We start from the raw sequence: 26020 nt of genomic DNA, 5'->3' as shown, positions 1-26020 counted from the left end.
AGTTAATGCCTATTTATGTGGAATAGAAGATCCTAGAAGTCCTCCAGAAGGCACTTTGAATATGTGTGGAATCTTTAAGGTTGTTTGAGGCTAATTGGACCCAATTCCTTAAATGAGAAATGAAATAAAAACTTAATGATAGCAAAATTTATAGTCTAATGACCTATATCAGATAGCAGGGGGGGTTGGCTAGAGTTACTGATGTGAGTGATACCAGACCAAAACTGAAGGGAACTCATGCAGTTTAATATTGTTGGAATAGGGGTTATGACTGGGGATCTCTAGTCATGACTTTGGGTCAGAGACCAAAATTTTAATTCCTTACTTAGCCTGGCAGTTGGCATAATGGCATAATCATAATCAGACAGGTGCACTTTCTTGGTTTTCTGCCCCTGGAGTCAGACTGTGGCCTCACTAAGTAAGCCTGGTGGACTTGGTTATGTATGCAGGCTAGATGGCAAATGGTAGCAAAGTCACCAGAGAGTAAGAGCATGACTGACAGAAGCTGGGATGATGTCAAAGCAGAGAGAGGAGAGAGTGCATGTGGTAATGTCCTCATCTCCTAACATGGAGGAGTAAGATATGATTATGTTAAAAGTTGGTGGAGGGGCATCTGGGTGGCTCAGTCAGTTAAGCATCCAGCTCTTGGTTTCGGCACAGGTTATGATCTCAGGGTCGTGGGATCCAGCCCCTCATTGGGCTCCATGCTCTCTCCCTCTGCCTCTCCCCACTTCAAATAAATAAGTAAATCTTAAAAAAAAAAAAAAAAAAGTTGGTGGAATTCCAGAGTTGTTGCACCATCTTGCCTTCCCACCTGTGGTACGGGAGCATTCCAGTTGCTTCATATCTTCATCAACACTTGGCATGAAAAAAAAAAAAAAAAAACCACTTGGCATGCTCAGTCTTTTGCATTTTTGATACTCTAATAGGGGCAGAGTAGGAACTCAGTGTGCTTTTGAATCATATTTCCTTAATGGCTAATGATGTTGAGCATCTACTAGTGTGTTTATTTGCCATCCTTCTATGTTCTTAGGTAAGGTACTGAACTCATGTATTAATTTTAGTGACTTTTTGGTGACATGCATAGATTTATATATATATAGATATATATATATATAGGCAATCATGTTGTCTGTGAAGAAAGGCCGTTTGGCTTTAACCAAGAAAAAAAAGGGTAGAAACACAAATGAAGACTACTTACAATAAGAAGGTAATGAACAGAAGAATTAAAATGTTAGGAGGAAAATCCCTGTGATGAGTCAAGAATAAGAAATTTAAGCATGTTATCAGGTTATAGAGATGACCACCAGGAAACCAAAACAGAAAATTTGGAGAATGGTTGTCTTGGAAGAATAGAAGCAGCAATAGGGAAATCAAGATGGGGTCATTCTCCTGAAGTTTTCTGTTATCATTTGATACATTACCTTGCACATGCTTGTCTTTGATAAATCACGGGTATATTGGTGTTGGGCTCCCTGCTCAATGGGGAATCTGCTGCTTTCACTCTCTCTGCCCCTCCCCCCTCCTCATATGCATGCAGGCTCATCTCTCTCAAATAAATAGATAAAATCTTAAAAAAATTTTTTTTTTAAATAAATGAAGAAACTATGACGCAGGGATTTTAAACACAGTAGTCAAATATACACAGCCAGATTTCAGAGCCAGGTGGTCGAGCTCCAGAACCTCCTCTATTGGCCACCACACCATATTATATTTCATGGAGGACAATGGATATGATACCGTACGTGCATAGAATGCGTGATCCTTGGGACACCTGGGTGGCTCAGAGGTTGAGTGTCTCCTTGGGCTTGGGGAGTGATCCTGGGGTCCTGGGATCGAGTCCTGCATCGGGCTCCCTGCAATGCATGATCCTTGATCTTAAAATGACTTATTCTCTGAGGCTGTCTTCTAAAGCGGTTTCTAAGTTTAGTTCATTCATAATTCACCAGATATTTCTGTGCCTGCTAACACAGTTCTAGATATTAGGATTATTCCTTTTTAGTGAGCGAGGCCAGTGTATAATTTGTAATTTACATATGGTATATAATTTAATATACAAATTTAATAGGTATATTAGTGTATTTTATATACATGTAATATGAGATATTTGTATGTGTAAACTTAATACAAAGTGCTGTGGGGAAAAAAATAGAACAGGAGAAGGGGTGGAGTGATGGAAGCAGTAGTAAGGGCATGTTCTTCTCCAAGGGAGGGCAGGAAAGTTCTCTGTGAGGGAAATACATATGAGAAATGTCTTATTTGGGGGCTGCTATAACAAGTGGACCACTGGCTGGGTGGCCTAAACAGCAAACATTATCGCTTATAGTTGTGGAAGTCCAAGATGGGGTGCTGGCAGATGCAGTGTCTGCTGAGAAGGTCACTTTCTAGTTTGTAGGTGGCCATCTTCTCATTGTATCCTCACATGTTAGAGAGAGAGAGGAAGCAGCCCTCCACCTTTTTATAAGGGCACTAATCCCATTCACCAGAGCTCCACCCTCATGGCCTTATTACCTAAAGGTCCTAGCCTTTTTTATTTTTTTTAAAGATTTTATTTGTTTATTCATGAGACACCCAGAGAGAGAGGCAGAGACATAGGCAGAGGGAGAAGCAGGCTCCCTGCGGGGAGCCTCACCCGATGTGGGACTCAATCTCAGGACCTCCCGGGATCATGACCTGAACCAAAGGCAGACTCTCAGCCACTGAACCACCCAGTTGCCCCAAGGTCCTACCACCTAATACCATCACATTAGTTAGAATTTCAACCTTTAAATTTTGGGGGAAGGGCACAAACATTCAGTCCCTAGCAAACATCGTTCTACATGAAATGGATGGGCACACTATACAGACTTGGAGAAAAGCATTCCAGGCAGAAGGAATAGAAAATGCAAAGCCCCGACGTACTACATGGAAACCAGTATGGCCAGAGCTAAGGGACTGGAGGGGAGAATTTGGGGCCATGGCGAGTCTTATAAATCTGATAGTGACTTTGGGTTTTATTTTTGGTGTGATGGGAAGCCCTTAGAGGGTTGAGAAAAGGAAGAGGATATCAGTGAGAATGTTCTGCATTGTAGCTCATGAAGAGGCAATATCTTTCCAAACTGATGGTGTTTTGCTGGACAGTGCAAGTTTGAATGAATGAGTGAAACTGCTGGGAAGTCCAGTCCTCTGTGGACAAGGGAAAATTTTGGCCTGCACCACACTACCATGTGCCTTAAAAGTGACTTATTGGGGGGCATCTGGGTATCTCAGTTGGTTAAGTGTCTGACTCTTGATTTTGGCTCAGGACATGATCTCAGAGTTGTGGAATCTAGCCCCATGTTGGGCTCCACGCTCCTCATGGAGTCCACTTGAGATTCTCTCTGCCAGTCTTCTTGCTTGAGTGTGTGTTTTCTCTCTCTCAAATTAATCTTTTTTAAAGAAGGTGATTTATTGGCTGGGACACTAGTTCAGTGTGGCTACATAGAGATGATAATTCATGGTACTGATACTGATTACTTCCTATGTTGAGTAAAGTACATGTGCTTAAACACCATTAAAAAATTGTGTTTCTTGGCTATAATTGCAAGGATATACTCAGGTGTGTGGGGTGCTTAAGGAGAAGTAAGAAATTTTGAAGGAAAGGTTTAACTTGAATTTAAAATATTTGCATAAATGGAAATACTGGATATCCAAATACATTTTTTTCAATGAAATGTGAAAAGAATTTAGCAGCCATTCTTTTTGCATCCTCACCAATACGTATTACCTCTTTTTTATTATGACCATCCCAGTGGGTGTGAGGGGTAATCTCATCGATCTGTGGTTTTAATTTGCATTTTCCTGCTTATCAGACTTCTTTATATATCTTTATAGATCTTCTTTAGTGAAGTGTCTATTCAGATCCTTTGCCTATTTTTAATTGGGTTGTCTTTTTATTATGAAGTTTTAATAGTTCTTTAGATATTCTAGATATGTCCTTTATCAGATATGTGATTTGCAAAAATATTCTCTCTTTATATTGCCTTTTTTACTTTTTCATGACGTCCTTTGAAGCCTTCAAGTTTTTAGTTGCAATTAGTCTAATTTGCTTTTTCTTTGGTTGCTTGTGTTTTTGGTGTCATACCTAAGAAATCTTTGTCAAATACAAGGTCACAAAGATTTATGTCTGTATTTTCTTCTAATTGTTCTATGGTTTTAGCTCTTAGATGTTGCTCTTTGGTCTGCTTTGAATTAATTTTTGTACATGGTATGGAGTAGGGGTCCAGCTTCATTCTTTCACATGTAGATATCCATTTGTCCCACTAATTTTCGTTGAAAAGACTATTCTTTCCCCCATTGAGTTGTCTTGGCACCTTTGTCCAAAATCGATGCACCATAAGTATAAGGGTTTATTTCTGGACTCTGTTCCATTGATCTGTAATGTCACTTCTTAATGCAAGTACCAACTGTATTTACTGTAACTTTGTCATAAATTTTAAGTTGGAAAATGTGAGTCTCCCAACTATATTCTTTTCCAAGATTATTTTGGTTCTTCTGAGTCCCTTGAATTTCCGTATGAAATTTAAAAGCATGTTGTCCATTTCCGCAAAGGGGCCACCAGGGATTTTGACCGGGACTGCAATGAACCTGTAGATCAGTTTGGGAAGCATTGCCATATTAATGATAATGAGTATTCTAACCCATAAATAGAGAATATATTTCCTCTTCATTCTAATTTAATTTCCTTTAAAAACTGTTTACCTGTTAGCATTACAATACCTTCCAGATTTTATTTATTTATATGCATCTCATTTCAAAAAGAATTTGAGGTGGCTGACCAAATTGTATATGAAAATAGAGTCAAGGGGGAGGGGAAGCTGGTGATAGGAGAGGGAGGGGAGGGGAAGCTGGTACCTCAATGTACTGAATATTTGCTAGAATGGGATAATCAGTTTTGCCCCAAACTTTCCAGTAGCTCATCTTCAGCATTTAATGTGCTGAAAGTATAGAACAAAATGTAAAGAAATATAAACCGTAGGCATCAACTCTCACCTTTCTCCAAAGCTCAGCTATTACCAACTTCTATGCAAGTAAACCTTGGCTTTTCTTTGAAATCTCCAGAAATGAGTTCCTTCCTCTCAGAAGATGATAACATGCCCACCTGTCACAGAGAAGTGCCCAAGGTGTCCCTCCTGCATCTTGCATCCAGTAAGGTCCACAGAAGAGAGAGCTTTTGTGTCCAAGCTCAAGTGCAAATACCCTCTTGCTAAAAAGGAATTAGCCTTGGTTGAAGGAAAGACTTTAAACTTCCCTTCTCTAGTACTTCCCAGCATTTCAATGTTTCGTATTTTTGCTCCACAACAGGAAAGAGCCCACTGCACCTCTGGTCCTTATCACACACAGTTGGCACTCTCTGTGGTGATGATTTTATTCCAATTGAGATATCACCTTAGCGAAATACAAATCAAAACCACAATGAGATACCACCTCCCACCAGTGAGAATGGGGAAAATTAACAAGACAGGAAACCATAAATGTTGGAGAGGATGCGGAGAACAGGGAACCCTCTTGCACTGTTGGTGGGAATGTGAACTGGTGCAGCCACTCTGGAAAGCTGTGTGGAGGTTCCTCAAAGAGTTAAAAATAGACCTGCCCTATGACCCAGCAATTGCACTGCTGGGGATTTACCCCAAAGATCCAGATGCAATGAAATGCCGGGACACCTGCACCCCAATGTTTCTAGCAGCAATGTCCACAATAGCCAAACTGTGGAAGGAGCCTCGGTGTCCATCGAAAGACAAATGGATAAAGAAGATGTGGTTTATGTATACAATGGAATATTACTCAGCCATTAGAAACGACGAATGCCCACCATTTGCTTCAACGTGGATGGAACTGGAGGGTATTATGCTGAGTGAAATGAGTCAATCGGAGAAGGACAAACATTATATGTTCTCATTCATTTGGAGAATATAAATAGTAGTGAAAGGGAATAGAAGGGAAGGGAGAAGAAATGGGTAGGAAATATCAGAAAGGGAGACAGAACATAAAGACTCCTAACTCTGGGAAACGAACTAGGGGTGGTGGAAGGGGAGGAGGGCGGGGGGTGGGGGTGAATGGGTGACGGGCACTGAGAGGGGCACTTGACGGGATGAGCACTGGGTGTTATTCTGTATGTTGGCAAATTGAACACCAATAAAAAATAAATTTATTATTAAAAAAAGATATTACCTTAGCAACCAACTTACAGCACACTCAATTAACATACTTCCTATCTGTAATCAATATTCATTAATGCTGAATCATTTCTTTGCTTTGCCTTGCTCTATTTTTTATTTACTTATTTTTATTGAAGTATAGTTGGCATACAATATTGTATTAGTTTTAGGTGTATAACCTAGTGATTCGACATTTGGATACATTACAAAACGATCTCCATGATGAGTCTAGGTACCATCTGATACCATACGGAGTTGTGACAATATTATTGACTGTATTCCTTATGCTCTACTTTATATCCCCCTGACTTACTTGGTTTATAACTGGAAATTTATACCTCTTGATCCCCTTCATTTACTTTGCCTATTCACACCCCCTTCCTCTCTGACAACCATCAGTTCTATGTATTTATGCGTCTATTTTGGTTTGGATATTTTAGATTTCACATACAAATGAAATCGTATGGTGTTTGTCTTTGTCTGACTTCACTTGGCACAATGCCCTCAACGTTCACCCATGTTGTCACACATGGCGACATTGCATTCTTTTCTGTGGCTGAATAATATTCCAGTGTCTGTGTGTATCTTGGTTTCTTTATCCATTCATTCATTCCTTCATAGATGCTGAGGTTGCTTCCATATCTCGGGTATTGTAAATAATGCTACAGTGAACGTGGAGGTGCATACACTGTTTGAATTAGTATTTTTGTTTTCTTCAGATAAATGTTCAGAAGTGGAATTGCTGGATCATATAGTAGTTCTGTTTTTAATTTTTTGAGAAAACGCCATACCGTTTTCAGTAGTAATTGTGCCAATTTATATTCCTACCACCAGTGCTGGAGGGTTCCCTTTTCTCCACATCCTCACCAATCTGTGTTACTTCTTGCCTTTAAAAAAAAAAAAAAAAAGATTTTACTTATTTATTCATGAGAGAGGCAGAGACATAGGCAAAGAAAAAGGCTAGCTCCCTGCAGGAAGCCCAATGCGGGACTCAGTCCCAGGACCCCAGGACCATAACCTGAACGGAGAGTAGACATTCAACCACTGAGCCACTCAGGTGCCCCTACTTCTTGCCTTTTAATACTGGCCATTTGGATGGGTGTGAGGGGATATAGCTCATGATTTGCCTTTCCATGATGATGAGTGATGTTGAGTGTCTTTCCATATACCTATTGGCTATGTCTGGAAAAATGTCCTTCAGATCTTCTGTCCATTTTTTAACTGGATTATTATTATTATTGCTGTTGGGTTGTGTAGTTCTTCATATATTTTTATTGTTAACCCCTTATTTGCTATATGATTTGCAATTACCTCTCCCATTTAATAGGCTTCCTTTTTATTTTGTTGATAGTTTCCAGTACTGTGGAGAAGCTTTTCAGCTTGAGGTGGCCCCACTTGTTTGTTTTTGCTTCTGTTGCTTTTGGTGTCAAATCCAAAAAATTATTGCCAAGGGGTACCTGGGTAGCTTAGTGCTTGAGCATCTGCTTTTGGCTCAGGGCGTGATCCTGGGGTCCTGGAATCGAGTTCCGCATCAGGCACTCTGCGAGGAGCCTGCTTCTCCCTCTGCCTGTGTCTCTGCCTCTTTCTCTCTGTCTCTCATGATTAAATAAATCTAAAAGAAAAATCATTGCCAAGATGTGTATCAAGGAGCTTACTGCCTTTGTTTACTCCTGGGAGTTTTATGGTTTTAGGCCTTACATTCAAGTATTTAATCCATTTTGAGTTAATTTTTGTGTATAATCTAAGATAGAGCTCCAGTTTCATTCTTCTGCATATAGCGGTCCAGTTTTCCCAGCACCATTTATTGAGCATACTCTCCTTTCTTCCCTGTATATTCTTGGATCCTTTGTTGTAAATTCATTGACCATATATGCCTGTATGCCTGGGTTTATTTCTGGGCACTCTATGCTGCTCTTATACTTGGTTACATTTATTCCTAGTTGGGTTTTTTTTTTTTATATACAATTGTAAATGGGATTGTTTTCTTGATCTCTTTCTTATAGTTCATAATAAGTATACATAAATTGCATCTTGATTTTGTGTATTGACTTTGTATTTTGCAGTTTAATCCATTTGTTAGCTCTAATGGTTTTTTGATGGAGTCTTCAGAGTTTTCTTTATATCATCCTATGTTACCTGCAAAGAGCGACAGCTTTACTTCTTGATTTCCAGTTTGAATATCTTTTGTTTCTTTTTCCTTCCAACTTGCTGTAGTTAGAGCTTCCAATACTATGAAGAATAAAAGTGGTGGGAGTCTGTATCCTTGTCTTTGTTCCTGATCTTAGAGGAAAATCTTTCAGCTTTTCATTGTTGACTATGATGTTAGTTGGTGGGCTTGTCATATATGGCCTTTATGATATGGAGGTATATTCCCTCTAAACCCACTTTGAAAGTTTTTATCATAAATGGATGCTCAGTTTTGTCAAATGCTTTTTCTGATTTCCGCATCTATTAAGATGATTATATTTTTATCTTTCATTTTGTTTATGTGGTATATCACAGTGACTGATTTCTGGGTGTTGAACCATCCTTGTATCCCTGGAATGAATCCCACTTGATCATGGCATATAATCTTCTTAATGTATTGTTGAAATGGGTTTGCTAATATCTTTTGAAGATTTTTGCATCTGTGTTCATCAATAATATTGGCTTGTAGTTTAATTTTTTTAGGTTGTCCAGTTTGTCAGCATAAAATTGTTTTTCATAGTCTCTTTGGATATCTTGTATTTCTGTTATCAGTAGTAGCATCTATTTCATTTCTGATTTTTTAAATGTTTTTGAAGAGAAAGAGTAAATCCTTAATTTCTCTCAACTGGAACAAAGTAGATTTTGGCTTATTTCTGGGAGATATTAAAATCTCCAGCCTAATTTATCTTCCAAAACATAAAAGGAAGATAAAATCTTAACATATTCAATTGTTTATAAAAATTATATTAGGGGGATCCCTGGGTGGCTCAGTGGTTTAGCGCCTGCCTTTGGCCCAGGGCGCGATCCTAGAGTCCCGGGATCAAGTCCCACATCAGGCTCCTGGCATGGAGCCTGCTTCTCCCTCCTCCTGTGTCTCTGTCTCTGTCTCTCTCTCTCTGTGTCTATCATAAATAAATAAAATCTTTAAAAAAATTATGTTAGAACCAATAAAATTAAGATTTTTAAGATACCCATGAAATAGGGAAAATATATCTACACACACACTCTCACACAGAGTTAGTGTCCATAATATATAAGGCACAGATAGACTTATGTTACAACTAGTCTTTATTTGGATAAATTGCTACAGGTTAAATATTACTGTTTTCACATGTGAGAGAGACCAATGTGTGCAAAAAGAACCAAACATGATAATAATGAAAGAACAACAACATGAGGTAAACTGAGATCTAAAAAAATAATTAAAATAGTAAGTTACAATCTTCTTGTGGCTGTGTAGAATTGGAAATAATTGCACATGATTGGTAGCATTCAGATTAGTACATATTTCCTGAAGGGGTGCCAAAATTATTTAACAAAAGCCATTAAAATGAATGTACCCTTTGATTCAGTAATTTCTTTTGGCAGGAGAAAAAAGTAGGAAAAACAAATCTTGTTAGAACAATATTACTTTTAATCATGAAAGACTACAAATAACTTCGTTATCTAACATTTGGGGAAAGGATTAGATGAACTAATAGCTCATAACAATACATTATTATTTACAGATAATATACTATGGCAAAGCCTATGGAAAATAGCTACAAAAAAGAATATAATACTGTAAAAGATGGTGTATAATCAGGTACACTGATAAGCATGAGAAAGCATAGAGCACTTTCATACAATTTGCTTTGATGATTTTGTTTACTGTTTTATTGTGTGTATTTGGTTGCATGTGAATACGATCTGAGGACTATGAGGATATAATTCATAGGGTGTCATAAGATGGAGAAAATAATATGTGGGGTCAATAGGATTTGGAGCACCTGGTACCAACAGCGAGGAACTAGAACTCCAGGGACCATCCCTTCTCTGCTTTCCATAAAGGGGAGTATAAGACAATTGATGAAATATCCTACAAGACTAGTTGGGACTAGTATCAGTTCCTAAAATGTAACCCATATCAGCAGATTAAATTTATCTATGAATTTAAAAATTTCTTAAAAGAAGGTTTCAGATCTATTATAATAAGCCATACCCAATTACATTTTAAAATTCTATACATAAACCTATTAATTCTTTTTTTTTTTTTGAAGATTTTATTTATTTATTCATGAGAGAGACAGAGAGGGGCAGAGACATAGGCAGAGGGAGAAGCAGGCTCCCTGTGGGGAGCCCGATGCGGGACTCGATCTCAGGACCCCAGGATGATGCCCTGAGCTAAAGACAGATGCTCAAGCACTGAGCCACCCAGGCACCCCCAAATTTCTCAATTTTTAACCAATGTCGCACTCCTAAGTGCAGTGATACACAACTAAACTTGAGGAAAGTGGAGAATTTCAGGAAGCCCACAATGAGTCATTGGAATGGAATTTGACCTGGACTCTGTTGAGAAATAAAACTCTTGAGCCTGTCACATCAGGTGTATTGGAACTGACAATAAATTCCAAGGATTTTAGTGGGTGCTTAAAATGGGTCCTACCCATTTTATATATACAGTAAGTATAAATACAGATTGGCTAGAATGGAAACAAGAAAGGGATCGTGGATTTCCTAATTATCTGGTATTTACAGTGTTGCTCCAGTATATCTCCTTTGTTCATGGGAATTATTGCTAAGAGGCTTTGAAACCTGGCCACTCCCTTTACAGTCTTAGAGGCTACCCCTCCTTATTTATCCTTCAATCATTAACAGGTGAACAGATATTACCTCTATGGCCATCACTGTTAAGGAAGGTTACCTTTAGCCCAAGTCTATGGACCCTTTTAAATATGTGTGATAGTTCAGTTTCAAGGGTCATGTGTTAAGTTTTAGCGCTGCTTTAGAATCTTTGAGGCTGTTCTAGACTACTTCTTGATGTCTGAAAGTTGCAGTGTTTCAGTTCAGCATCAGTTTATGAGTATCAGTTCCACCTGCAGGATTTCTGATACTTCTCATGCCTGGATGGAATGTGTCTGTTTTGCAGGGGGAAGTGAGGAGAGGCATACCTGACATTGCATTGTGGACAATGGACAGGGATCCAAGATGAGCCAACTCCTTTGTCTTCCCAGTGAAGAACAGTCTCTAAAATGAGGCTAATGTTGATATTTCAATGGGTTATGGAGAGGATGAGCTGAAATAAAGGAATATGGGTAATAGGAACTGGGTAAATACTACTTCGTTTCACTTTTCCTGTGCTTTTAGAACAGATCCACATATATATATATATATATGTATGGATCTCTGAAAGACAGAGAGAGGCAGAGACATAGGCAGAGGGAGAAGCAGGCTCCCCATGGGGATCCTGATGCAGGACTCGATCCTAGGACCCCAGGATCATGACCTGTGCCAAAAGCAGATGTTCAACCTCTGAGCCACCCAGGGGTCTCTCTAGCAGATCATAAGCTTTCTGTAAGGTGCTGAGGGCAAAGGGGTTAACATTTAGAGTGGGGTGGGGAGGGAATTGCAAAAGGAATGAGTGGGCTTTGCCCTCAAGGAATTACAATAGATTAGGGGAGCCAGGCACTTAATTAGGAGAAGATAATGCAGTTGGAAGAATGGTGGCAATAATGCTGAGCAGGGTGGGGGTTGAAGCCAGCCTGAGTCAGGGCCCCAAAGTCAGCCTTGGAGGTTGCAGGACTGCTGCTGGTTCTCTCCAGATCTGAAGATGGGCTGGTGCAAAGGGCTTACACATGCTGTGAAATTGCTCCCTGAGAGAACTACACTTCAAAAAGTGTCAACGTGTTAGAATTATGCTCTTTGCTTTTGAAAATGGCCTCTTCGCAGTATTTCAGGAAGTATTTTGTAATAACCAGATTGCAACCCTTTTTATAACGCAGATTTAAGGAGACTAGGAAAGGAGAGAGCTGTTTTCCAGCAACTTCCAGCTCATCCTCTGCTTCCAGGGCCCTTCTGCTTCCACCACAGCTTCTGTGAACCCGCCCAAGGGATAGTTGCTTCTAGAAGCTCTTGAAATCTTTCCCATGACACTGGAATAAATAGTGGAGGTGGAGGAGATAACGTTTTATTTATATTTCTCTTAGGACTTACCACTCCTCAGTGTGTATTTCAGTTATTTGCAGGAGTGTCTTATCTGCCCTGCTGGATTGTAAGTTCCTTGAAGGAAAAAGGGTCTCTTGTTCATTTTATAGTAAATAAACCTTTGTCCACAGCATTGCTCTTTACTCCAAAATCATGCTGATTGAATTAGGTGGATCACTTTTGTGTATGTGTTGGACAGTGCCGTTCACGGGTGTCTGCAGCTAATCATTTGGGTTTTGTCGTATTTGGGATTCAAAGGAGACTCATTCCCTACCGTTTCTAACTTAGGCTCTACTGGCATATTCCCTTCAGTCTGCTTGGGGATCAGCATCGCTATGTCTCATTTTTCATTCATATTCCTTCAGAAACTCAGAACGATGACCACCTCCATAGGAGGTACTGGTTTCAAGTCTGAGAGCTAAACCAGGCAATTGGGTCTGGTAGACAGAAGAGAGTGGGGGGTCTAAAGATAAGCATCAACACATCTAACAGAGGTAGGAAGGCTCTGAGAGAGTTCAGAGTTAAGTAGCAGTTGGCATGGATAGAGACGTCAAGAACACAGCGAAGTAGAGACATTTGCCTGCCCCTTTGGCCAAGCCCTTGGTCACTCTTGGTTGTGTGGAGCGGACTTTACAAGCAATTGCTGGCACAGGGGTGCAGGTATTCTTTACGCCCAGCGTCTGTTGATGCTGCTGGTGATGATGTTGAAGAAATTGGAGCCTTGCACCAGTTTTGATGCTTTGCACCTGCTGGGGAGGTCAGTGCCTTCTTCCTTGCAATAGAAAGGAAAGGTGTTTAATTTAGGTGTAGGCCACAAAGTGACTGTAAATACTCGTGTACTTGTGTAATTAAATTGGTGCCAGCTTATGTTTAGAAATCATCTAAGAAGCTGATCATCCAACCACAAAATTACCAGTGGGAAATGAGAAGCAGATGGCTGAAGAGAACTTTGCTACATGTTGTATGCACTTACACAGGATGGGACTGGGTGCTGGTTACTCTTCTGGCACGATGCCTTGCCCCTGCCCACTACACTGGCATCACAATCTTTAAACTGTACACACTTGCCTATTTTCTTTTTCTCCATTTGTTCTGCCTGTGTCCATCAGCCCTTCTAACTGGTCAACGTGTGAAAAATGATGGCTAACCACAGTGCTTGCTAAAGAAATTTTTATAAAACGCTGTCTTCCTTGAGTCCTGTTGTCTATGCTGTATGCAAATGCAGTGTGATGTTTAGGCTTTGGGGGAAACAATTGAATAAAAACTTTCTCAGTTTGGAGGCCCTTAGACCAAGTATTTTTAATTTTCCTTCTGAGATCACCACTTATTAAAATACCTAGACTCTATAAGGGATCATTTAACTGGTAAGGAGGCTGTGGGATGTGCTGTGGTGATTAAGAGTGTGAATTTCGGTTCATATTCTGTCTCTGTCCCTTCCATGTGACCTCGGGAGAGCCGCTCAACTGCTTTATTCTTCAGTGTTCTCAGCTATAAGATGGGGGTAATTATGTGCCTACCTCATTGAGTTGTTGTAAGATGGGATGCTATGGGAAGCTTCTGTGGGAGGTACTCAAATATTTGCTGGTGTTTAATGGACAGTTAGAATCATCAGTGTACAAAGGTTATATAGAACAGTAGATGAGTTCATCCCATTAGAGTGGAGTTGGGGAGATAAGCTCATGAAACACAACCAGCAGGGCTAGGAATGCAAAATAAGATGGGGTTTCTGAGAGTTTGGAGGAGGGGAAAGATCACTCCTGTGTGTGAGGCACACAGGATTACTGCAGCTTAGAATAAACAAGAGAATGGGGAGATGTTCTAGATGGGAGGGAAGGACAACAGAAGCAAAGTCTAAGAGCGACACCCAGCATTATCTTCTATGGCTTGGTTCAAATGCCCTGAGACAAAGGGATGGGAATGTCTGTGTAGTTGATGGAAGGCAAGTGAAGAAACATTGATAAACAAGGAAGAAGATACTTATCTACGAGCTGTAATCTGATGGAGAAACCATTCTACAGAGCATCTGGTGAGGTTAAAAGGGGAAGTGGGGAAGGCACATTAGTTCGATTGTTGTAGGAACCTTCTAACCAGATGGAGGCTAAGCCTGTACTTCACAACCGCATACCTGGAAGAAGCAACAGGAGATGACTGTCTCAGCTTCTGGTGGGTGACTGAGTGGTCTAAAAATTAAGTCCAGGGCAGCCCGGGTGGCTCAGCGGTTTAGCCCTGCCTTCAGCCCAAGGTGTGATCCTGGAGACCCAGGATCGAGTGTCATGTCGGGCTCCCTGCGTGGAGCCTGCTTCTCCCTCTGCCTGTCTCTGCCTCTCTCTCTCTGTTTCTCATGAATAAATAAATAAATAAAATCTTAAAAAAAAATTAAGTCCAATACCTTTTGGCTCTTTTGGGTCACTTCACAGAATACAACCGAGGAAGTATTGGACTTATTGCTGACCACTCAGGAAGAATTACTATATCATAGGGAAGTTGCTGGAACCTTTGAAGAGAGTGTTGATGATCTGTTTGGAATTATTTTTAACAAACATTTTAGAACTTTCTTAGATTTAGAGAATTCTCAAGAATACAGTACAGAGTGGCAAACGCTCATTTTCCTTTATCATTATCTTTCATCCCTACTCCTGAACCAACATCTATACATTATTATTGACTGAAGTCCATACTTAATTCACATTTGCTGTGTTTCCCTACTACCCTTTTTTGTTCCAGGATCCCATCTGGGATACCACATTACATTTATTTGTCATGCCTCCCTAGGTTCCTAATAATGGTGTCAGTTTCTCAGGTTTTCTTTGTTATTGATGACCTTGACAGTTCTGAGAATTAGTGTCCGGTGTGTTATAGAGAGTCCCTCAGCTGGGGTTTGTTGGATGTTTTCTCGTGATTAGATTGGGATAATGTGTTTCAGGGAAATACTGTGCCATTCTTATCACACCGTATCAAGATTACATATGCTGTTAATATGACATCATTGCTGATGTTGATCTTGATGGGTGAAGTAATGTTTGTTGGATGTCTTCACTGTAGAGTTACCCTTTCTCTCCTCCCACTTTCCAGACTGTACTCTTTGGAAGGAAGTCACTGTGTGCAGCCCACACTTAAAAAGTGAGGAGTTATGGTCCTCTCCCTTGAAGGAAGAGTATCTGTAAGAATTATGTGGAAGTCTGGGGCACTTGGCTGGCTCAGTTGGTGGAGCATATGACTCTTGATCTCAGGGTTCAGACTTCAAGCCCCACATTAGGTGTAGAGATTATGTAAGATCTTAAAAAACCCACAGAATTATGTAGAATTCTTCTACATGGGAGATTTGTCTCTTCTTCCTCCATTTGTTTATTCAATCATTTATGTCACTGTGGACCCTTTTGTGTTATACTTGGAGTTATAATCCAATATTGCTTGACTTTCTTGCTCAGACTCATCTAGCTTTGGCATCTTTCATTGTTTCCTCTTTCCATTCACTCCTGTATCCCTTCATACCCCCTGTCCCTGTAGAGTGTTGTTTGCCTGTTTTTACACCTCCTTACTTCCTCCTGACACTACAAATGCTCCTGGCTCATCTGGTGTATTTCCTGTCTTGGATCTCTTGGAATTTATAAATAGGGGAAAAAACTCTGGTCATATGACATGCAACTAGAGCTTTAGGAGGGCAGAGCTTAAAACATTCAATGGAAATACATTGGATCTCATGGCTTTTAAGGGATATGTGACCCAAAAGGCCTGAGAGTTTCTGGAAAGCGGGACTCTGATTGCACAAATAGTATGAAACTTGATGGCAGAGATGGGAGACCACATCTGAAGGAACCAGTGTGGCTTCGGAGGACATTCAGTGATTGACTTGATTTTAAAAAGGCATGCGCAGAAGACTCCTTCCTGATTGAATGGACAGTTTCCATCAAGAGCATCACCAAAAGTTAGCTGCTGGTTTGTGAAAACAGCATAGCGGCAACACTTAATGGAACTGATACAGTTTACCTTTAAACCAGTTACGTCTTTTGACTTCTTTGAAACCGTCTCTCATCTTATTTGATTCATTTAACGAATATTTATGGAACACTCACTGTGTGAATTCACTTAGGCTCTGGAAATGCATCAGTAAGCCAACCCACAATGTCTGAGTTCTTAAGGAGTTTTCATTCTAGTTTGGGGAGATGGGTAGCAACTAGGTATTTTTTAGAATGACAGATGGTAATGCATGCTATAGAGAAAAATAAAGCAGTATGAGGGGATTGGGGAGTTTGGAGGTGAGGGGCTGGGATTGTTATTTAAGACAAAGTGATCAAAGGGCACGTGGGTGGCTCAGTCTGTTAAGCATCTGCCTTCTGCTCAGGATCCTGAGGTCCTGGGATGGAGTCCTACATCAGGCTCCTCACTCAGCAGGAAGCCTGCTTCTCCCTCTTCCTCTCCCCCACCCCCACTCGTGCTTGCTTTCTCTTTCTCTCTTGCTTTCTCAAATAAAATCTTAAGATTTAAATTTTTTTTAAATTAAAAAAATAAAAATCAGTCAAGGAGAGCCTGGTTCATAAGGTGGTGACATTTGAGCAGAGAATGGAAGCGAGGTAAAGAGGCTGCAAAATACAGATGACATCCCCCACACACTATACACTTATACACATAGACACCAGAAAGGTGTCTAAGTATGTAGCATATGTGGTATGTTATTTTTAGTAATACATGCATACTCACAAAAGGTTCAACCTGGAAGTTAATACAAAACTGAAATGTCACTTTGTGACAGATGTACCTTGAAGTGATAAAAGGCAATGCTGTGAGGTTGTAGGGAAATAGACATGCCTATGTACAGATAATGTAACTACGTATTTGGAGAGCAAATACATGACTGTGCCCTTTTTTCCAGGAGACCTACCCTGGTTATGGTACTTCAGGCAGAGGGGACATTGAGTGTAGAAAGTGTGAAGGAGGGTGCTTCCTATGTTCCAGGAATAGCAAGTTGGCCAGTGAGGCCAGAGTGGAGTCAGCAAGACAGAGCAGCAGATGGGAAGGCCAGAGAGATGGAGTGAGTAGGAGCAGGCGCATGCCTGGGTGAGGGGTACTGCATGCTTGTGGGGATGCCAGTCACATACAGTACATGTGAGTGCCTCTCCCCGGAGCCATGCACTGCTCTGGACCTGGGCTTTGTAAATCCTTTTTGAGACTTCAGCTTTTTCTTTGAGATGACAGGAAAAAGGGTTTTGTAGGGTTTTGAGCAGAGGAGTAAGGTAATCTGATTTCATATTTGAAAAGAACCCCTTGGGCTGCTCTGGGTGCGAGGAGCTTGAGGTCAGAAGCAGGGGGACCAGTTACAAGGTGTTTTAATCTATTGATATATTTTCATCTGTTTCTATGCATCTTGATCTATTTATATGTATATTTTGTAGAGTAGTAATTGTTGTTCATACTATTTTTCCATCTACACATGTTTGTATTCTCCTGTTGCTCTATAGTCCTCTGTTTTTATCATCTGTAGTGGTTTCCTAGTAGTGTATCAATTCCCTATTGCTGCTCTAAACATTTACTGTAAATTTAGTGGCTTAAAAGGACACAAATTTATTATCTTACATTTATGGAAGTCAGAATTCCTACAATTTAGATGTTGGCAGGGCTGTTTCCCTTCTGAAGGCTCTAGGAAAGAATGTTTGCTTATCTTTTCCAGCTTCTAGAGCTTCTATGTACTTTGACATAGGACTCATCCCCTGTCTTTAAAGCCAGTAGCATGGCAACCTCAAATCTCATCCCACAGTCTCTAACCTCTCCTTCTGTTGTGTGTCATTTCTCTAGCTGAGTCCTTCCTGCGCTTTCTCTTACATAGACCTTGAACACATTAGACCCACTTGGATAATCCAGGATAATCTCCTCATCTCAAAATCCTTAACCATGTCTATGAAGTTCCTTTTACCACGTAAAGCAGCATATTTGCAGGTTCTGGGTATTAGGACATGGACATCTTTGGGAGGGGGCATTATTTGGCCTACCACAGTTGGTGTTTTATGGTTCCTCTAATGATTCCCGTCATCGGATATTTAAATTGTATCCAGTTTGGAGCTATTATGATATTCCCCAAAGACATATTTATATACGTGAACCTTTTTATATTTTCAGGTTTATTTCAGAATGTGTCCCTTAAGATAAGCATTTAGCTGGAGATTTCCTGGTTTCCAAAGGGCAAAACAAATTATGTACTTGCCCATAACACAGTTACATTATCATAAGTCCATTGGGTATGTCCATTTCCTACAGATTCACCAGCCTGCTTTTTAAAGGTATGTTTTCATGGTTTGCTTCAAGATGACATTTCATGGTTGCATTCATTTCTTTACTGGCTAGGAACCTTTTTGGTGCATGGCATGTGCATGTTTGAGTGTGTACAGTGCGTGGTATGTTTTTTGTATTTTGAAAGTAGTGTTTTAGTTTGTTTTGCTTTTCAGCTGTTTCTGGAGCCAGAGGAATGGAGACAGAGACAGAGTATTGCATAAGAGCATAAGACTGACATTAATACGTGACATTTACAGAACTATTTTCCTTTCAGTTCTCCAGCAAAGAGTACAGTCATCTTCAAAAAGAAAAGAGATTGGGGCATCTAGGTGGCTCTGTGGTTGAGTGCCTGCCTTTGGACCAGGTTGTGAACCTGGGGTCCTGAGATCAAGTCCCACATTGGGCTCCCCACAGGGAGCCTGTTTCTTCCTCTGCCTCTGTCTCTCCATGTCTCATGAATAAATAAATAAAATCTTTTTTAAAAAATGAAAAAGGATTAAGAGGGATGTAGAAGACAAGGAAAGAACATGTATGTAACTTGAAGGAGTTCACATCTCTAGGACATTCTTGGCCCTATCTAAGGGTGTTGAAGGAATTAGCAGATACCACCTTTGAGGCACTGCCAGTGACCGTTGAATAAATCTTGGAGAGGGAGAGAGGTTCCAGAAGACCAGACACATACAAATGTTGTTCTGTTCAACCTTTGAAAGAGTTGAACTCCTGACACTTCAGTATATGCAATGTTCCCTTGCAAAAATTCCAAATTCCCATCATGTAAGTGATTTAAAACCCATAGAAGAGATTGCATCAATCCCTAGAAACCAGCATAAATTTCCTAATGTCTAGTCACCCATTCATCACATTGCCTTTTTAGATAAGCGTCCTAGATTGGTAGAGGAAGAGAGAGCTAGAGACCTAGAAGCATTCGACAAAGACCTCTCACATGTCTCCTTATGCACATAATAGCAGTTGGAGGATGGGAGAACAATCCAGGACATTCACAGCTGAGTCTTTTCATGTGCTATAGTGCAGTTCATGATTGAGTGACAGCTTGGAAAGAAGTTCCCAGTGGCAAGGCTTCAGAGTTTAGTCTGGTCTCCATATAAGACAGTCCCATAGGATTTGGATGGAAATCTTAAAAATCCTATATTTTATGTGGTTGATGACACCAAGTTCCACAGGCTAGCCAAACCTATAGAATAAATATTCACGTGATGAAGTAAATATTTGCCAGCTATGAAAATGAGCCCAAACCATACGTTTAACAGAAAAAATGAGAATGTTTAAAAACTAAGGTTGCTTTCCCCCAGTTAAAAATAAAAGCAATAATATTTATCTAGTGAGAATAGTTATTTCAGGTTTAATTCCTGTATGGTGGGAGAATGCCAGGTGCTACATATGGTCGACGTGAGAGCATGGAATAATGTAAAAATTGCTAAAATGAAAGGAAAAGATCTGGGTGATACCTCTGGCACTGCCATGAGCTAACTGGTTGTCATCCTAGGCAAGCAGTTGGCATCGCCGTTCTGGGTGTGAGTTTTCTTATCTGAAAGTTGGGGACAGAAAGTCATGGAGTTAATCACTGCCCCATTGCCCGCTCTCATGTTCTCATCAGGCACTTACAAGTTTGTCCTCCTGCTCCTCAGTTAGTTGGCCACATTTCTAGATGAAATAGAGCCTTCTAGATTTTTCTGGGTTAAACAGACCATTTCAGGCCCTTGGCGAATTTCTTTTAATCTGCAGGTTCTTTCAGAACTGCTCCCTTCAGGGTCCTCTTAGACCACTTATTTTCCCTTTAATCCAAGGTTAATTAAGCCGTGCACTTGAGCCCCTTGTGATCAGCCAACCAAGACCAACACCTGTTCTTGCTTAGGGTTCCAGCCCACCCCTTCGGATTTCAGAATGAGATGGAGCCTCTTTATGACCAGTCCAGAAAGTTCTCCCTGGTTTTACCAAAGGGGGCCTTGCTGTCAGCCCCTGCATCCTCCATCATGCTACCCTGGACCATCCTGGTCAACATTGGCTCTTGATCACTGACTCTTCCTCAGCTCTATCCCAGGCACCGCCATTTTAATCTAGTTGTATCCATAGTGAACACTTAATTTTGAACTTTAAACTTCACATTTTATTTTCCCTATTTATATCTTCATGTTATCCATTCAAAAAGGGCTGAGCATATTTCATGTGCCTTAACTTACCCTTGCCTTGTCAAATTTTTCCCTATTGTTAGTCATCAGACAGGATCTAGTATTTGTGTTTTTGCTTTTATGGAATATAATGTACAACTTCATACAACCTAGTGTTCTGCTTCTTGGATCTTATTTACTATTTTTTTTAAGATTTTATTTATTTATTTAAGAGAGAATGAGAGAGCAAGCATGAGCAGATGGGAGAGGAAGAGAGAGAGGGAGAAGCTGGTTCCCGTGCTGAGCAGGGAACCCAAGGCAGGACTCGATCTCAGGACCCCAGGATGGTGACCTGAACTGAAGAGAGACACTCAACCATCTGAGCCACCCAGGCACCCCTCATCTTATTTACTTAGATTAAATTCTCAGAGTTGAGGTCCGTGATGGAAGGCTGCGTGGATATGGTTCTTTGTTTCATCTTGGGCAACTTTTGACTGAAAAAGCCAAGGAGAGAGGCCACTTTAGCACATTACCTTCTTCCCTGAAACCCTTAAAATGTCGTGGAATTCCGCACTTACTTACATGTAAACCTGTACTTTTCAGCCGCCTCCTACGGCTTCCCTCAATCCCAAAATCGTTTTGGTGGGAGGACTGTTGTACCATCTGAGGATCTCTCTGGTTGCTGTACTTGTCAGCCAGCTCTTGCCTAAATTTCTCCTTTGGGCTTCATCTGCCTTGAGTTCTTCCTGGGGTCAGCAGTTTTGCATTTTCGCAGCTCATCTCAGACACTCCCAGCCCTGCCCTGCCTATGCATGCTCCGGGCTTTGCAGCTAACTTCAGGTTCTAAGTCTCAGCTAATTACTGCTGAGCCCGGGTGGCAGGGCGACCGATGCATTGTCCAGGCTCCTGCTCGCTCTCTGTCCACCTGCTCTAAGTATATCTTGGTTTCGTGTATTATGCTCCATGTTAGCCCAGGGGCGGGAAATGAGCTCCCTGCTTATGGCTGTGATCCAGGGGAGTCTCTGTGCTTATCTGAAAAAAACGTCTTTAACTTGCCACCTGTGGCCAGTCCCTCCCTGCTCCTGTGTCCTTGGAGGCCGCCTCCTCACCCCTTGCCTAGAAAGCTCTTCAAGCCCAGCCAGCCTGAGATAAGCAGAGTGAAACAGGAAGCCACTCCTGTGTGGCCGGAGGCTGCTCCGTGCACCTGTATGCATCAAATGTCTGAATTTCCTTCCTTAAGAAGTGAGAGATTTTGGAACTGATCCTTTTGTCAGATTGAGATGATGGCTTTTTTTCCCCCCTAACAAGTTCCATGTTTACAAATAGGGGACTACTTAAAGCCTTTATGGTATTTGTGCTTCTAAGGACGGTTGGCAGTCTGTCTACTTTGTATACATGTTTTGGGGCTGGGTAAATGTTAAATAGCTCTCATCTAGCGTGATGCCATGGAATGGAAGTTAAATGGCTGTTAATGTGTGGAGATAGCAACAGTAGAAGACAGAATAGCCCATTTCTTCTCTTTAGCCACAGAGATGCCTAGCTTACAGTTGGAGATCCCTTCTTTTTTTTTAAGATTTTATTTATTCATAAGAGACACAGAGAGAAAGAGAGAGGCAGAGACACAGACAGAGGGAGAAGCAGGCTCCCTCTGGGGAGCCCGATGCGGGACTCAATCTCAGGACCCTGGGATCGCAACCCAAGCCAAAGGCAGACATTTAACCACTGAGCCACCCAGGCAAGTTTCACCCTGACAATCTCTGGAGTTGGGCTTCTGCGTAATGCAGGTGTAAAACTTTGTAACCTGGACGCAGGTTCAGTAGCTGTGACAAAGTCACTGGAGCTCCTTTAGCAACGGACTTTTTTGCATGTCATAAAACTATGATATAATGACAGGCAAATATTTATTTAGTAAGAAGTGTAAGTGTGCGCAGTAAGACTTGCTCTTTCCTTATGGAGTATTTCCTTGTGAAGTTCATTTGTCCTGACTCTAGGGCACTGTGATATCACAGGAGTGGCACAGGCCATAAATGTTGCCAGGTCTGAGTTCAAGCCATGGTTTGGCTAAGTTGTCTACTAGTTGTAAGCCTTTAGGTTCGGAAGTCATCCGAGGGTCCAGAGGTGTTTTACCTACGTAATTGGGAGGAACTAGGAAAAATATGAAATTAGGCCATTTCTAAAGACAGTATCTTTACAATATCTAATCAGTATTCCTAAATTCCATTTCACCTCTCATTATTACAATTACTTGCCCATTTCACCAGACTTAAAAAGAAAAAATATATAGCCTGTATTTCCATCACATAGACAAAATCTTTATTCATATGTTAAAGTATTTCCTTCCAGTCTTTATCCTAAACAGACATATGTAAGAGGGGCACCTGGGTGGCTCAGTCGATTGAGTGTCTGATTTTGCCTCAGGTCATGATCTCAGGGTCCTGGGATAGAGCCCCATGTTGGGCTCCTTGCTCAGCAAGCAGTCTGCTTCTCCCTCTCCCTCTCTGCACACCCTCCCCCACCATCTTGTGCTCTGTCTCTCTTTCCCTCAAATAAATAAATATAAACTTCTTTAAAAAGCCAGATATAGGGATCCCTGGGTGGCGCAGCGGTTTGGCGCCTGCCTTTGGCCCAGGGCGTGATCCTGGAGACCCGGGATCGAATCCCATGTCGGGCTCCCAGTGCATGGAGCCTGCTTCTCCCTCTGCCTATGTCTCTGCCTCTCTCTCTCTCTCTGTGTGACTATCATAAATAAATAAAAATTTTTTAAAAAGCCAGATATATATGTAAGAATGGGTAAAACATCGTGTGTCCATGCACATCACAGAGATGTGGGATCATACCATATGTACATTTGCGTAAAGTGATTTTTGTTCCTTTTACTGTCATACCACAAATATTATCTCATGTTGTCTAAGCAGTGCTGTGAGCTTTTATGTACAACTAGATTGCCTGGGTCATTCTGCAGTTTCTCTTGAATTTTCTATATTGGAGACCGCATTATAGGCACTCTCCAAGCTAAACACCCTGGGTTTGTGAACATCCTGTGTGAGTACAAATAGCCAGCCTTTGCCATTCCAAAGAATTAAGCGTGAGGAAGACGCCAGGGCACCTTGTGCCTTCTTGCTGTCCACTGCAAAGGGATGCAGGTGGACATAGCCAGGGGTCCGAGTGGTGGTGACAGTGCTTGTGATCCAGCAGTGTCTCACATGACTTTCACAGATAATTTTGTTTGTGCACAGCCAGGTTCAGCAGGGCTGATGCTGGGCAAAGGGTTGATAGAGGGAAACTGGATAATCAAGCCTCGCCTTTTTCTGCCCTGTACCACCTGGCCTCTTGCTGCCTCTGACCCCTCCTCCCATCCCCCATGTATCTCCCCGTCCTCCGTGGGCCTGTGGCATTTTGCTCATGCTGCAGATAAAGCTCTTATCGTGTAGTAACTGGAAGTGTTATGTGGCAGTTGCTGGGTGTGAGGAAGGGCAGGGTAGGTTATAAGAAGTCAGAAATGTATGTCTCCCCATTTCCTACATTAGTGAATTTCAAAGCTGGAAGATCATCTAGTTCAGGTTAAAAGGACTTGTGAAGATGAATGGTGACTATTTTAAAATCACTTTCTGTTTTTTTGTTTGCATGTAGTGTTTCAGCGATGTTACGGGTTATATGGTTTTGGCTGGCTTGTGTACACCGGGCAGTGTCATAGTAGGAAATAGTCCATTGAGTGGGAACTTTCACAGATGCCCTAAGAGGCTCCTTCCAGTTCTAAAATTCTGTGATTTGTAGCATTGTTTCTATGGGAAGAGGCATTCCAAGTTCCAAAGAGTTGAGCCCGTGGATCTCTACTCCTTTTGAGTTGTTGAACCACCCGTATATGAACTCATCCTTATATATGCAGGTAGGTGTATGTCACTTGTTTTATGTGTAGACAACAGTAAGAAAAGTACTGTTGAGTGAAACTGCCACCCTTATGTGGCAGGTCCTTTGCTCAGAGCCTCCACATGTTCCCTGGTCCTCCTCACAATGATTGTTTGAGATAGGTATCATCCCCTCCATTTTACAGATGAAGAAGCCCAGCAGAGCCAACACATGACTGCAGACCCGTCCAGCTCCAAATCTTGTGACCTCTCTTCTTTGGTGCCTGATGCCTCCCAACCCTGTGCTAGCTAACCTGCCTTCTCTCTGCTTCACCCCCAAAGGTCCTTCCACAAGAGAGGTGAAAGTTCTTTTATTTTTTTTTTTTATTTTTTAAAGATTGTATTTATTCATGAGAGACACACAGAGAGGGAAGGAGAGAGAGAGAGAGAGAGAGAGAGAGAGGCAGAGACACAGGCAGAGGGAGAAGCAGGCCCCATGCAGGGAGCCCGATGTGGGACCTGATCCCGGGACTCAAGGATCACGCCCTGGGCTGAAGGTAGCGCTAAACCACTGAGCCACCCGGGCTGTCCTGAAAGTTCTTTTAAACATATCTATGTTACTTGCTTTGAGAGACTTGAAACATTGATTGTTGTACGTGGAATCATGTGGCACAATGGAGCTTTTCAATCTTTCTGAGCGGGGAGTGAGTAGGCCATTGACATGGTCTCAGACTATCAAAGAATATCCTGAGGAAAAAAACCTTTATATAAAATGACACCGAAGTATTCAGTTAGAAGATTTTAAAAAACCTACTATTAATCATCTGTAGGGAATAGAATGGTGTAGTCAACAATGATGAATAGCAGGCCTCTCTTTTAAAAATAAACAATATACTACAGTATTCACATGAGTCTAGCTTAAAACATGGGCCAGGATATCCATTCATTTGTTCATTTACTTACTAGCCATGGGACTTTTGAACCCTCCTATACCAGATTCCATGCCAGGCTGCAGGGAGCACAGAAGTAGATGAGATAGTCCCTTGCCTTTGGGGAACTTAAAACCTTAATAGACAGAGGCCCAGAAACATCTTTTAGAACGATCTAGGCTTTAAATGTGTGCTCATAAGAGTAAGTCTTAGATGTGAAGAAAAATCTGTTTTCTCCTGGTAGAGATGTTGGTGAGCATTATTTCCAATAACGTAAAGACTCAGCCAGTATGCGTTGATTGGCAAAAACCCACAGAAATATAACACTGCAACAGTTGTTGACTTTTGCACATTGGCTCTACCACAATGCCAGTTGACCGAGGAGGAGTTCTGTCTTGGGTTTGACTGCTCTGCACTCTAAGATGTGCTTTTCATGATATGGCAAAAGGGGCATGAATGCAGGGACTTAGGCCTCATCTTGTGCTTGGTGTCCTGGGGTTCCCTGCTGGGTGTGAGTTGAGGCTCTGGGC

General features: G+C 41.3%; 1 protein-coding gene across 4 annotated transcripts in view; it reads left to right on the top strand.

Annotated features, from left to right (window-relative positions):
- The window catches only part of PIP5K1B (phosphatidylinositol-4-phosphate 5-kinase type 1 beta), a 300641-nt gene that overhangs the window by 15288 nt on the left and 259333 nt on the right, over positions 1-26020 (top strand). Inside the window, exons 1-2 of one of the 4 annotated variants that reach the window (XM_025423371.3) lie at positions 24501-24602; positions 24768-24920. The exons of 2 other annotated variants lie outside the window; for them this stretch is intronic. The gene's annotated coding sequence lies outside the window, so the exon portion shown is untranslated. Of the gene's footprint in view, positions 1-24500; positions 24603-24767; positions 24921-26020 lie in introns of those variants that run through there. One more of the 4 variants, XM_025423373.3, reaches the window with a different exon arrangement.

Source organism: Canis lupus, chromosome 1, assembly GCF_003254725.2.
Source record: "Canis lupus dingo isolate Sandy chromosome 1, ASM325472v2, whole genome shotgun sequence".
Classification (NCBI taxonomy): domain Eukaryota; kingdom Metazoa; phylum Chordata; class Mammalia; order Carnivora; family Canidae; genus Canis; species Canis lupus.
This window is presented reverse-complemented; position numbering and strand designations above follow the sequence as displayed.